Source organism: Pan troglodytes, chromosome 8, assembly GCF_028858775.2.
Source record: "Pan troglodytes isolate AG18354 chromosome 8, NHGRI_mPanTro3-v2.0_pri, whole genome shotgun sequence".
In the NCBI taxonomy this organism is placed as follows: Eukaryota; Metazoa; Chordata; class Mammalia; order Primates; family Hominidae; genus Pan; species Pan troglodytes.
Window position 1 is genome coordinate 140,150,463 of NC_072406.2, and position 13,147 is coordinate 140,163,609.

The 13,147-nt window shown below is 45.9% G+C and overlaps 1 protein-coding gene across 6 annotated transcripts in view; it reads left to right on the forward strand.

Moving 5' to 3' along the window:
* PTPRE (protein tyrosine phosphatase receptor type E) overlaps positions 1–13,147 on the forward strand; it is a 179,429-nt gene that overhangs the window by 86,542 nt on the left and 79,740 nt on the right. The window contains exon 1 of one of the 6 annotated variants that reach the window (XM_063782261.1): positions 6,751–6,819. The exons of the other annotated variants lie outside the window; for them this stretch is intronic. The gene's annotated coding sequence lies outside the window, so the exon portion shown is untranslated. Of the gene's footprint in view, positions 1–6,750; positions 6,820–13,147 lie in introns of those variants that run through there. 6 annotated transcript variants of the gene reach the window in all.

Sequence of the window (13,147 nt, forward strand, 5' to 3'; positions counted from 1 at the left end):
CAGCAACCCAGGGGCTCCTCTTCTAAGTTTCTTAAATCCCCAGGAAAGGGTTTTCTTCGAAGACGTGGTTAAAAGGAAATGAAGTACTAATCTTGAGAAATGAAAAGTCAAGTTCGGAGAATGGCCTGACAGTTCGCGCTATCAGAGAGTGCATGTTTTCTCTAACTCCCATTTTCTACTTTATCCATAATTTATATGATGTGTGACACGTAACTTGAAGCTAATGCGTGGTGGGGCCACCGCAGAGGGACAGAAAACAGTTGATGTGGAAGCCATGCCTGACTGTCGCAGACAGGGGTGGGGGACCAGGGTCTCGGCTCCTGGAGGGGGCGAGGGAGCCCATTGTCCTGGGATCCCCAGGGTTCACCCAGCATGCATCGGGTCTCAGGAACCTGCGTTGCTGATGGATATGTGAATGAGTGGATGAACAGGCGTGGAAGAAGGGGGAATAGGGAGAAGACAGTTGTATCTTTGCATTCTTCACAGAGCCTGGGGCAGCACTTAGCACAAACAGGGCTGGCTACTTAAAACCCGGGGTCACTCGTTCAAAAGGCAGGAAAAAAAGCTTTTTCCTTTCTTCGTGTTCTCTCTCTGGACCTTTCATAGTGGTGTGTGTGTGTGTGCGTGTGTGTGTGTGTGTGTGTGTGTGACCTTCTATTTAATGTCACATTCCCCCAGGCACTAGGATACTCTCACTGCCTTCAACTGGGCAGGTAGAAGGTATCCATCCAGCCCCCATCCTCCCTGTTGAGGAGTTGGGGGAGTCTCAGTTGCTGGTTGGGGCAGGAAGTGGACAGTCAAGAACCCAGCGGGGTGGAGCAGAAGGTGGGCCAGGTGTGAGTTGAGGGGTCATACCCCGGCACATGTCCCATTGCCCCACCAGAGTTCCCTCACAAAACACAAGTTCAGAGATAAAATTCTTATGACAGATGAAGGTAGCAGTTACAGAGCATTAAACCCCAAGCATGAGGGGCTCTCTTCTGAGTGAGGGCCTGAGCACTGCTCTACTCTCGCGTTCCCGAAGCCCACCCTGAGTACGAGAAGTGAGGGTCAGAGCCCTGCAGCGTCCTGCCCATGGTGACTGGTGAAGGACTTTCTTTTCCAGGGGAGCACAGCCAGAGCTCTCTTCTCTGATTCCATCATTAGTTTCTGGAAAGGCCTTCCCTGCCCACTCTATCTGATGCTACCTATCCAACTTCCAGCCCCAAGTTACTTTCTGTACCCCCGTTTTACTTTATATTGTCATTAAAGCACTTACCAGTATTTGGAACTGTGGTATTTACCCATTCTCTCACCCGCAAGAACGCAGGCCCCATAGGATAGGGATCCCATCCCTCTGTCCCCTTGCACAAGTGCTGGCATGAGAGAGGCACCCAGTGAATTTTAGGTGCATGAATGAATAGTCTTTACGTGACTTTGTATCCTTTTAGGAGCGAGCTGGATATAAATAAATACATGAAGTCAACTAACACCTCCAAGTGTCTCAGTCAATTTTCAGTGATTTTTCTCTGTCGAACACCAGACTGGCTTCAGTGATTTCTTTCACTGATGTGGCCACATTTGTTTTGTTTTATTTTGTGGCCATGCAGCCCGATGTCGCAGGGGCTGTTGGTCCTCCTGACTCCCCGCTGGAACGCAGGGGAGAGCCTCATTCCAGGTCTGCACTGGCCCCAAACTGGGCCAAGACTGCACATTTCAGTTCACTTTGGGTTTCTGATAGCAGTTCTCTCCCCAGCCCCCATCCCTAGGATTCCTAAGAGCTAAGGGATGTACCCACCAATCCAAGCCACCTACTAGCATTGAACTTCTGTGTCTTGAAAAGGGATTTTGTTTTGAACCAGTCACTGGGAGATGCGTTCTAAGGTGAGGCCTTCCGGGTCAATAAACCTGTAGGTGTCGCCCACCAAAAAAAGTAAATCTGACCTCAGCCCAGTCCCATGGTGGTGCCTATTCCATCAGGGCAGAGGGTCAGCAGCTGGCAAGAGAGGCTCAACCCCCACCACTCCTGAGAGCCAGGAGGCCCCGGCATTCAAACTCAGGCTTCACAGATCCACACATCTTTGTTCTCAGAGAGGAGAACCCAAAGTGTGTCTCCCAGTGAGTTCTGAGGATGAGGGAATTATGAAAGGCACCGTGTCCACTTGTGAGATAAACCGACCCACCTGGTTCCTCATAGTGGGAGGTGGCTCAAGTGTCAAGTGGCCCATGCTACCCGGTCTTCTTGGTTTTCTTCCATCCGCGTCCCTGGAGATGGTTATGTGCTTTGCTTCTTACTAAACATATCCAGAAGCCAAGGCAAGCTAGGAGGAGGAGTGGGATCTGGATCTGCAGATCCAGAATAGCACCGCAAAATTACCCAGCTGGGGCTTAGCTGACTGTCCAGACCCTGACGGTGGGGTTTAGAATTGGATAGCATCCAAGCCTTTCTGTGATTTCATCAGCACCATCATGCAATAGGTTGTTTAAACACTGATATGAAAACCTGTTTTCCAACGATGCTGCAACATTTGATTAATTCTTCTGGATGAGATATCAAGGTGGCTAAAGCAAGCATTGCTTGCAGTTATGATGAATTTGCTGAGTGTCAGAGGAAAATTGTCAGGCCACAAACTAATCATTCTTAGGTGCCTCATTTAGCATTCTGTCCATGTTTATACCAACTCTACACGAGCACACACACACACACACACACACACACGCAAAGTATTGGAGACCACCTTGAACTAAATGGATTTGACCTCTATTTGTAAAGTGTGCATTAGCGTGAAATGGAGGGGGGCTTTCTTTGAGGGTTCAGCAAGCCATCTAGCCTACATGCTGCTGTCTTAGATGCCAGCCTTCATCTTAAAGAGCCTGGTTTCTAAGGGAAAATTCATGTCATGGACATCTTGTTGCCAGGAATCAGTGTGATTCACTTTTCATTTCAGGATGATGTTGAGTCCCCTGTGTTATTCCCAGTGTGGACGTGGAGTAGTGACTGATGTCTAATTATTTGGAAGGGAGAGAGCTTCTCTAAGAAGGACATGCAATGTCAGAAGCTTCTGTTGCTTGGCAACACGTAACTTTACCTATGTTTCACCAAAGGCAGTTTAAAGGGCTAAAGATGCCCATTCAGGCAATAGTAGATTACAAGGAAGATCTCGAAAGCTGGCCCGTCAAAATCGCTTTCCACCATAGAAATAAACACCTAAGAGAGGGTTTGGGACGTGAGTGGTTGCATGTTGCACACCAGCAAATGGGGTGGGAAAGAAGGCAGTGGTGCCATTTTTCCAGAATCATACTGTGTACATGCCCTGTTAAAGTTGATTCAGATTGCTCATTCCTTACAATAAAACCTCCAACCTGAGACTCCCCTTCAGAATGTATGCCCCTGCAGCTTCCCCAGTTTTTATGACTGTGGCGCCTCACTGGAACCCATGCCAGCCCCTTCCCATCCAGCTAGTATGCCTCCCGGCATTCGGCTTCAGCCTCCAGCCTTGTTTCATGTCAGCAGCTGAGCTCGTGAAAACTCTTCTTTCCAATGAAGGAGGAGGCTGAGAGGTGCACCAATGGCTGGATCCAGGCACACGCAGGCTCCGAGTTCACAGAAGCAGGGCCATCATGTCCCGGCTGTTGGGAGTTCCTGTGAATGTTGCAACTCTCATTTCTTTTTGAAGTGGGTGTGTAAGAAGCATGTCTGTTCATTGTGGCAGCCTGAGTTTTGGAGGCCCCACAACATTCTTTCCTACGTGGAAAGAGTTTTCTTTTTAATTCAGAAACAACAAACCTTCTCAGCCTCAAACCAGGTCAATCTTACAGTGTCATGGCAAAACAAAGAAAGAAAGAAAAAGAAGAAATTAAAACATGCAAAGCAAAAAACAAATAGAAAAAAAAGAACACAGTGCAACAGTCAAAATCAGGTTAACTTAATGAATTTGGGCCGAACTTAGATTTAACATTTCCTTGAAGTTTGGCTCCCATAAATCACCTGTCTTTTTCAAACAGCAGCCTCTGAAGTACAATCCAGATTATTTCTCCCCTTTTGATCAATGCTCTTCCCGGGAATCAAACCCAGCTCTTAAGAGCATTTGTAATGAAAGCTAAAGACAGCTGACCACTAACTGGCCCTGAACACCCAGGTAAACTCTGAGTTTGCCCACAAGGAAAAGTTATGGTGTCCACATGCTCCAAAGGGGACTCCATGTTCAAGGTAATCTCCCAAGTCCCTCTGCTGCTGCTGGCTGTGAGGCATCAACATCCTCCCCGAACCTGGACTCAGGGGCTGCAGCCTCAGAGGACCAGCGTCGTGGAGTTCAAGTTCAGTTCAGCACTTGACTAGTACATCCTTCAGGAAGCCAGGGCACTGAAGACTGAAAAGCAGAATCCTAACATTCATGTATATTTTAAAGCCAGAGTTCACAAATCGGAGACCTTAGGAATTAATATAAGTACATGCACATGTATTTGTGGCTATGTGTACTAGTTACAAATAAGAGACAAGAAAGGAGATATACAAATAGGAGAGCAAAGCATATTCAAAAATGAATATGGCAAAAGTTCAAATGAATGTGAACTAACAACAAAAAAATATAGTTTCTCATTTCTAGGCATATTACTTCTGCTTTTTCAAAACCATTTCTCAAGTTATTGATAATAATACGAATTCTGTCCTTAAATTGCTTAGTGAGGGAGAGTAAATTAATGTATTTTAAGATGATCTTTCTGTTTTGAAGTCCCGCTGCTTCCGTCACATTTACACCGGCAGACACGGATACTTCCATCTGTCCCCATTCGTCATCACTGTGAGATGAAGCTAAGAGTTCGATTCACTAAGTTTTATATAGCCAGTACCATGTGAAACACAGGATTTGATTTAAGTGTGTGGTGTGACTGCAATGGGAAGCAGTCGAACACACAGCAGCAATACTGCACCATCACCATGACAACCAGTGGAAATAATGGCCCCCTTTGGGAATAAAAGAGATCTCAAATCCTGTTGCAGTCAGTAGCGCTGGCTGTCTGCAGTAGAGATGGTTTTCAATGATTGTTTCAGAAATTCCTTATCAACAGAAAATGAACGAGAAGGGGAGTTTTCAGAAAATAAATGGATTTGCAGACAACTTAACGTCATCATCGAAGTCACCAAAGAAAGCAAAGCAGCGACTGGGGAAGCTGAGGCTGAAGTAGCAAGGGCATGCCACCCAGGCTGCTATTCCAGTCGCTGTGAAAGCCTGGTCACTGTCTTTACCACGCAGAACACATCTCTGGGAATGCTGTCGATCTGTGCCTCCATCTTTTAAAGGCTTTCCATTTCTGTCTGGATTTTTTCTTTATGGGAGGCAGAAATAATAGTGAATTGAATGAAATGGAGTATATAAGTGTCTAGCACAGTCCTTGGCACATAGAAAGTGCTCTGTAAACAGTACTTCGCATCAAATTCTTGGGATGAATGAAAGTGAGTGCCTGGTGCTGCACATAGGAAGTGTAATCGTCTTTTAAAGGAAAAGATGTGGCAGCAAACCATCCTCCCGACATGACGTGCTGCGTTGGTGCGTTTACGTCCCTGTTCCTTCTGAAAGACTCAAAATTGTGTTGGAGCTACTGGTGCACCTTTGTAAGACCTGCACTAACCACCGCGCCACTGGGAAGGGCACTTCTTTATGAAGTCGCCATATTCCCAGGGAGACTGGTCAACCCATAGAATGTGAAAAAAAAGAAGCTATGTGAAAAAATATTCCCCTTTGTCACAGAGAAGGAGAACTTGGTGAGGCTGGGCAGCTGCAGGAGCCTCAGTTTCTCAGATAACAGAACAGAGTAGAACTTGAGGGTCCATTTCCCTTTTTGTTTTAGGAAGTGCTGTAGAAGGGGGCAAAGAGATCTTTGATATGAGAAGGTATTTCTTCAAAGCAGCATCGTGCCTGAAATAGCATTGTTCTTTACGCCGAGAGAGGGGGAAATGGGAATTTGGTGTTCAACGGGTTTAAAGTTTCAGTTACAAGAAATGGACAAGTCCGAGAGCTCTGCTGTGCCACATCATGCCTAAAGTCACCGAGACTGTGTTGTACACTTTTTTGTTAAAAGGTAAATCTCATGTTAGATGTTGTTACTACAATTAAAAAGAAGCCCTAGGCTGTGTTTGCAGAAAGGCACTAACCATACATGTGCTCAAGAGCCCTTTTGTGTTTTCTTCACTTCATGTTGTAGTTCAATTTAGTTTTGCTTTGCAAGGATCCTCGGAAAGTGTATCATCAGCAATGACTTTTATTTTAAAACTAAATGTGAACCACGGGGGGAATCATGATCGACGTTGCTCGTTGTCCTTTCTTCCTCCCTGTGGGCTGTGAATCCAACTCGTCCTGGGAGCAGGGTGCTCTCGCCTTCTGTTCCTCTCTGAGCTCAGTGCACAGAAGCATTCTGCTTACCCAGCTGGGACTGCTGACTGCACCATCGAGCACGCAGGTTGCACTGTTCTCAGCAGCTACACTGGGTTATATGCCGCCTTTCTTACTGACTGATTATGAACTTAAAACAAATTCACTCTGCTGCTGTGAATTATACATTTATTTTTAAGCATTTATTTCCACTCGAGATGAGCGGTCTCTCCTGTAAATTTCTCTCTGCTGGATCTTTGCTCTGGTTTCTGGTGACATAGTGTGAGTGCCGGCAGCCGCGAGCCTCAGAAGGAAAATTACAAAGGGAATACTCAGTAAATAATGTATTGCCTTTCGCGTCAGTAGCCTGCTTGGAAATGTTCAAATTATCAGCCCAGGAGACTCCAGTGCTGTGGACATGGGTCTGAACGAATTGATCACCTAGGGGCTACTGAGAACGCAGTGCTCTGTAAGTATCCATGGATGCACAGCGCAGACGCGGAAAGGGATCCCCAGAATGTTCCTTCTGTTGCTGGTTTAGATTGTGAGGAAAAAAAATGCATTTTCCATGAGTCTTTAATTTAGTATTAAATGTTGTTACTGGTTGATAATTTAGGAATGTCACAGCAGTTCTATTCCTTGTCAACTCTGCTTGAGCCTCTCTCCCGGTTTCTAAAATGTAACATCCATTAGTTGGTGGGGTAACAGTTTGGTTCAAATGATTTTCTGCCTGTTTTATGTCTTCATTAAATTGATACTTAACGTATAAGTAATCCCTCTTTCACCTAAAATAAAAGAGCTAAATTTTCTTTAAGCAAACAGAACACCCTTAGAATTTTGGACCCGCACCCTTCAACTAACATGAAAATGTTAGAGACATTTTGGGAAATATTTTATATGGAAGCTGACTAACCAATGATTTGAAATGTCACAACACAAAATTGGAGGGGAGATTTTCTCTAGCTGCGTTTCTTTTCTCTCTCTCTCTTTTTTTAGAAACATACTGCTTATAGTTTAAGACCATATCCTAGTGAATGAATAGCCCAAGTTCTCAGAGACTGTATATTTGATAAATGCTCAAATTGTTTTTAAATTGCTAATGCTCCCATGTGGGTAAGCTCAGATATATTATAGCTCACCTATGAATTGGTTTTGATACTTATGATGAGAACAGACTTCCTGCTGAGAATAAATATTAGATTTCATTCTATGTGGTACTTCATTTAAATCAGTTTATCCCCAAACCTTGGTTTCTTTCCTACAAAGTGAAGGAGGCCCTACAAGCTCTTGCACTGCACTCAGAGGAAGAGTCGTCCCTGGCACTGTAAGAATTCCACCAAGCCTCACTCACTTGGGCAACTGCCCAGAAGGGCTCAGCAGTGTTCAGACACCTCATGTCTCAGTAGGTGACCGTGCCCATGGACAGGAAGCTACCACTCCAGGGCTGTGCTCTCTCGATTCAGAGTCATGGATAGTAGGAGAGTCTTTATAAATCTGAACTCTGCATGTACCACCATGAGTGGCTACAGTTCACTCTCAACATTTTCTGTATTTTGTTCACACTAAGAATATTTGGCTATTTCATATTAGAGAAGCTAGGCTAAAACAACTAATCATGTTTTACCTGTAATGTGACAGGGCTTCCATTACCTTCTAATCAACTTATGTTCCATCCCAGTTACTCTGTGTGCAGAGAGATCTGAGTGTGTGTGTGTGTGCATGTGTGTGTGTGTACTATGTGTGGGACATCACATGGAAACCAGGGAAGGAATGCATTTATAGAAGTGGGAAGTTCTCAGGAAGTCTTCAGCTTTGGATCTGCTTTCACACTGAGCACTTGGTGTCAGTGTGCTGGAGAAAGGCTGATAGTAAGTAAAGTGTGGGCACGGCTAGGGTGCCGGAACTTTCCTTGCATAGTATTTTATCCCAGTCATGCACTGGGGGATTGTGGACATTTTGTCAGACCCCCATTTTAATGGAAATTTAAATCCTTCCACTCCCGGAATTGCTTCTTCGGGGCGGTTCAGTGCTGTGTGGTTCAGTGGCCTGCCCCCGTCCCCCAGAGTGCCTCCTACTTCAAAACCCCAGGCCGACCCCCAATACAGTGCACAGGCAGGGGCTGGCAGGTGCTCAGGCCCCCTGTTCCTGGAGGAAACTCCTCATAGAGGCAAATTAAGGATTATGCACTCCCTTTTCTGACCTAGGGGTCTCCCATGGCATGATGACATGTCCTGGGAGATAACGCATGGGAAGTTTCTTAGTATCGGGAGCTGTGGAAACCAGGATGCTGTGGAAACCAGCCACATGTTAGCTGGGCAAATGTAAGACAGCACGCTGTCATCTGGAGTAACGGGCACTGGAAACATCACCGGGGCCCTATGGGTTGAGAAGGCTGTGGGCTCACCTGGTTTCTCCTCTCTCCCGTCCCTCATCAGTAAACCCCATGACCCTTTGGCAGCAGCAGGGGAGATGGCAGTGTTCCCTCTCGCCTGATCTCTGCAGGCTGGAGGGCTGTTCTGTCGCTGGCTCTGCTCGTACTTGGTAGAGCACAGCCACTGCCTCGGGAGCACAGATCCAGGCCGTGCCGAGGCAGGACTGTGAGCCCCAGTTGTGGGGACCTCCGGGGCAGCCACGGTCTCAGCCATCACCCCCGCTGACAGCCAGAGCCTATGTGTCTGTGGAGGGAAGAGCAAAGCTGTCAGCATGAGTATGTGCGTATTCAGCTGACCCTGGACTGCTCCTGCCTATTTATTTCTGCTGTGACCTCAGGGTGCTGAGGGCATCGAGGGGGAACAAGGCCATCAGGAGGAAGTGGGCGAGGACAAAATTATTTCCGGGGAGTTTGTATAAAGGTGGTCATTTGCAGGGGAGCTGCCTAGGGAGGGGGCAGGGAAGACACTGCTGTTCAGGAGGAAGTCAGTAGTGGGGAGCACCCTCTATCTAATTCCAGGGGCGCTACCAATCAGAACAGGTGCCAAGGAAGGAAGATGCAGCAGTGCGTAGGTAGGCAGGAAAAGTCAGTGATACCAGAAGGATGGATACAGGAAGGGCAAGGGCCTGCTCCTGGCTGCTGGAGCCCTGCGTGGCACGTGGCGCAGGCTCAGGCAGCCATGTCTGAATGGCTGAAAATGATCTGATGAATGATGCAATATCAATTGGTTTTGCAGTGTTTGGGAGTCACATATCTTTTTTTTTTTTTTTTTTTTTTTTTTGAGACAGGGTCTTGCTATGTTACCCAGGCTGGAGTGCAGTGGTGCGATCACGGCTCTTGACCTCCTGGGCTTAAGCAATCTTCCCACCTCAGCCTCTCACGTAGCTGGGACCACAGGCATGCACCACCATACCAGACTAATTATTTTTATTTTTTGTAAAGATGGGGTCTCACTTTGTCACCCAGGTGAGTCTTGAACTCCTGGCTCAAGTGATCTCCCTGCCTTGGCTTCCCAAGATGCTGGGATTACAGGCATGAGCCACTGTGCCCGGCCTGGGAGTCATATGTCTTATGGATGTTGGGTTTTGTGCCTCTGCAGATTTGCGTGCACAGATAGAACATTTACAGTCCTGAAGAGCAGAGTGGGCTGTGGCTCAGACACTGGGTTCAAATCCTGGCTTGTCACTTCCTTCCTGACCTTGGGAGGTGACTTGACTGCTGTAAGGTAGTATCCTCCTCATTGGTGATGAGAGACATAGCTGAGATGATTCTTATAAACCACTCAGCACACGCCTGCACGTGAGTGGGCCCCATAGAGTGTAGCTGCTGCTGTTGCGGCTGTTTCCTTCTCTGTGTTCTCCTAATCACACTGGGTGGTTGTCATTTTTTATTTCACTGGGAAAAAAAAATTTAAGTCAGCTGTACTTTGGGAAAAGAGATGTTAAAAAATGTTTTCCAATACATTAAAAATATTAGCACTGTTGATTCTTTTAGAATCATGCTGTATAATTCTTACTTTGAAACTATACTCTGTTACATTCATCCTGGTGATACTGTTTAACAAAAAGGAAAAAGAAAAAAAAGAAAGTAGCATAATAATATCCGTGAGCAGTTTTTAAGTGTGAAATAATCCTGAATAGCTAGAAAATTCAGAGGACATTTTGCGCCATGCGTTTGTGGCAGTTCACGCGCGGACATCAGGCTCTGGAGTTCTGCCAGTGTTTTAAAATTAGAACTAAAGAAATGAGCCCCAACTTAATTAGTATAAATGTTGCCGTGCAACTTCTAATAATGAGTGTAATTTGCAATACATGCTCACCATGTAATTTAGCACAATGGGGCCCGCAGACTGTAGGACTAGTGTTTAATCAAGAGAAATGATTAATACAGAAAGGAACAAAGTTTAGCAATTGGAAGCCTTTGCAGGGGCCTCATGGATGCCCATTCGGATGCTCCCATTTATATCACCCCACTGGCAACACCCCACCCATTCCCACCCCAGAGTGTCTGCCAGGACCAGAGAGGAAGCCATGTCATCTACTTAGCTGTAGGACAATTTACACAAGTGGGTGCCTCAGTTTCCTTCTCTGTAAAATGAAGGTGATAATGGTCCTAACATCTTATTGTTGGGGGGATTAAATGGGTCAATGATGTGAAGCACTTAGAAAGGGCAAAATGTGCTGCATGCAACAAATGTTATGTGTTAATAACGATGATACTACCCTTATGATCATCTTCCAAGAGTCATTCTCCATGGGGATCTTGGATGCCAGGCTGAGGAGGGTGCCCTTCATCCCAAAGCGCAGTACATGTTGGTCCTGGGGTGATTTATCTTTATTGAGGTAAAATTCACATAACATAAAATTCACCATTTTGTACATTCACAGCATTGGGCAGCCATCACCTCTACTTAGACACAACATATTTTCATCATCCAAACTGAAACCTGAACCCACTAAGCAATCAATCTACATTTCCCCCTTCTCCCATGCTGGCAACCACCAATCAGCTGTCCATCTGTATTGATTTACATATTCTGGATATTTTCCATAACCATCCAGTATGGGACCTTTTGTGTCTGGTTTCTTTCATGTAACATTTGTTTTGAGGTTCATCTGTTCGGTAGCATGTATCAATATTTCATTCCTTTTTAGGCTGAATCATATCTCATTCAGTTACTATGTTTTGTTTACTCATTCATCAGTGGATGAACTTAGGTTAGTTTCTGCCTTTTGGCTATGATGAATTATGTGCTATTACGATAGTCATGGATGAGTTTTTCTTTGAACACATTTTCAGTTCTTTTGGATATATACCTAGGAGTGGAATTTAAACATCATTCTATGGTTAAATTTTGAGGAACCATTAAATCTTTCCGTGGTGGCTGCACCATTTGAATTCTTACCAGCAATGTCTGGGGGTTCTAATTCTTCTACATCCGTGCCAACACTGGGCTTCCTTTCATTTTTTTCTAAAATTACAGCCATCCTAAGAGGTGTGAAGTGGAGTGTGATTATGGTTTGGGTTTGCATTTCTTTAATGAATAGTGATGGTGGGCATCTTTTCATGCACTTTCTGGCTGTTTGAATGACTTCTTTGGAGAAGCGTCTATTCAAGTCCTTGGCCTGTTTTTTTGGGTTATTTGTCTTTTTGTTGTTGAGTTGTAAGAGTACTTTATGCATTCTGGCTACTACGTCCTTACGAGATAAATCATTTGAAAATATGTTTTCACTTTCTGTAGGTCATCTTTTCACTTTGCTGACGCTGTCTTCTGATGCACAAAAGTCCTGAGATGATTCTAGACAGAGACTGAGCATAGTGATGAAAAACATTGCATCATAAAGGGAGAGACTCCTTCCTCTCTTCGTTCTCTTCCACCCTTCCGTATACCCAGAGAGAAAGGCTCAGCTTGGTGCTGGTGTGGCCTTAACACCCATTCAATCCTTGCTCATCTACCTTTTTCACAAAGAGAGAACAGGCTCTAACCCAAGAGCCTTACACAGGGCCAGCCAGGAAATTCATAGTCTGTCTTCCCCATCTTCACTGGTGATACTCGGCCTCCTATTTATACTAATGACAAAGAGTTTTAACATAATGTATTTGATGTCTGAAAAAACGGGTGAGTGATATGATAAGGCTTGTGAAGGTGCTAAGAGAATAGCAGAGTGTGAGAACTGCTGCTGGACACCTCTGGGCGTCCCTGAGCAGGTGACAGATGGGGGGTGCCCAAGGACTCTCAGTCTGGTGATGGGATGTGGGGCAGAGGGAGGACGCTGGGCAGGCCGGCCATAAGCCAGCAGCTGGGCGGCCATTACTGACTCCTCAGTGTGCTCCAGGAGTCATCCTAGGCACCATTCCTCTTTTTTTCTCCCGTAATCCTCTAAGCTGCCCAGCGAGGTGAGGAAGGCCTTGAGCTTCAGGGCTGAAGAGAAGGAAGCGAAAGGTGTGAAGGTTGGCTGAGAGAGGACTGTGGCAGGACTTGGTGAGGAATGGATGTGAGAGATGAGGGGGAAGCAGGGTCTAGAAGGATCTGGAAGGATCCATGGCTAGTGAAGGGGAAGATGGACAGACACAGAACTAGAAGCAGCACTTGAGAAGCTTCTTCACATTTTTCATAGCTCGGCCTGTTTGAGTTTCCTGCGGCTGCTGTAGAAAATTACTGGAAATTTAATGGCTAAAACAATAGAGGTGTGTGGTCCCACAGTTCCGGAGGCTGCAAGTCTGAAGCCAAGGCGTCAGCAGGGCTGTGCTCCCTTTCAAGGCTCTGGGAGAGATTCTTCCTTCCCTCCTCCAGAGTCCATTGGGTCCCGCAGTCCCTGGCATTCCCCGGCTTGTGGTTGCCTCCCTCCAGCTTCCACCTGCATCT